General features: G+C 41.3%; 1 pseudogene; it reads left to right on the top strand.

The window, feature by feature from the left end:
• The window catches only part of LOC119591771, a 4,907-nt pseudogene that overhangs the window by 2,433 nt on the left and 948 nt on the right, over positions 1-1,526 (top strand).

Genomic DNA, 1,526 nt, shown 5'->3' with positions numbered 1-1,526 from the left:
TCCAGAACACCTCGGACATCTCTGCTCACTTGTGGTGGGAAAAAGCGGTTGCGGAGGCAACCGCGGCGGCATCAAGAAAGGTCCTCTCCGCTCTCCGAAAATACGTTGATCAGATCCGTCCCCAAAAATTCAAATCGTAGAAGTACCTCGCAGTCCCCTGACAGTAAGTTGCGTGTCACTGCAAGTAATGTCCCCCCTCAGGTAGACGTAGCTTCTAAGTACACCAACCTCTTGTCCGTAAAATCTTCCAAATGACGAAGATTAGCCGATCACGCGTTTACTTTTTTTTTTGAGAAGTCCCCGCTAAGATTTCTGGCGTTTTCTTTCGTGCTTTTTGAAGGCGTTGAGATAAGCGCTTTGAGAGACTCTCACAAGTGACTTGCCTTGATCTAAAGTTTGGATTTTGATTTCCCTTTTTCGCCAGTATGCCTTCATACGGTGACACCAACATTATTAGCTGGCAGTCGGGTCGGGGTAGAATACCTTAACAATAATTAATAACGTGGAACTGACCGAGGACGATCATCACAATGTTTTTGTTTTATGTAGTGTGCGTTTTTTTAAACTTTCAGGTGTTCTACAGCTTAACTGTACTTCGCTTTTGCTATTTCCAGTTTCAAACATACCACAATTTTTATATAAAAAAAACCTGATAATGTTATTGGATTATATACAAATAAAAAACGAAAAACGCGTTTTCTTTGTTCAGTCGAACTAATTAGTGAGGTCGTTGTTTTCTTTTCTTTTCTCCCTCAGTGTCTGCAAGTGAACGCAAGAAAATCGACAACTGATTAAAGAACAAAAACGTGCAGTGCAAACCCAAGAAGGCCGTTGTGGAGCTCCCCCAAAGACGAGAAGCCCTTGGTGATGCTGAAGCCTTCGTGCGTGTACATCAAGCAGTGCGGAGGCGCTGTGACTCGCCGCTGCTGGAGTGTCTCCCCGAGGTGGTCAAAGTGCGAAATTTTAAAGGGTGGGCGTGACACGGTCAAATTCACGGTTAAAAATTGAAAAAGAAAACCAAAAAGGGGAAAGAAAAAATTTTGGCTCAATATGCATTCGCGTGGGGCGTACTTTACTATATGCAGTTTTTCTCTATAAATATCAGTCCCTTTTTCCGCTGTGTCCGGGAAAAAGACATCTAGCCCCATTCGTGTCCTTGCTCTCCCCTTTTTTGTTTTTTTTTACAATATACATCATCACCCAATCTCATGCCTTTTATCATCATCTATATAATAATTTCGTATTTCCCCTCCTTTTTTTATTATTTTGCATATTTTTATTGCACATTAAATTAGTTCACCGGTTCCCCTCCTGAAGTCCTCCCTTAAAATTTACTTTAAAAGTTTCTTTTCCCAACAGGTCCCCGCCCTTTGGAAGAATTAAACAACAAAGGGTTGATCCAAATTTCAGCTCTCAAAACATCGGATTCAGGAAAACAAAAAGCAAGTGCCGTGTAAGGTCATTTCTTCGCCATTTCCATGGAACAACCCTTTCGTAAAGTTTTTTTGTAATATACTTCATTTTTT

Source organism: Penaeus monodon, chromosome 29 (genome assembly GCF_015228065.2).
Source record: "Penaeus monodon isolate SGIC_2016 chromosome 29, NSTDA_Pmon_1, whole genome shotgun sequence".
Taxonomy (NCBI): domain Eukaryota; kingdom Metazoa; phylum Arthropoda; class Malacostraca; order Decapoda; family Penaeidae; genus Penaeus; species Penaeus monodon.
The sequence above is the reverse complement of the archived record's forward strand: the minus strand, read 5'-3'. Positions and strand labels throughout refer to the sequence as shown.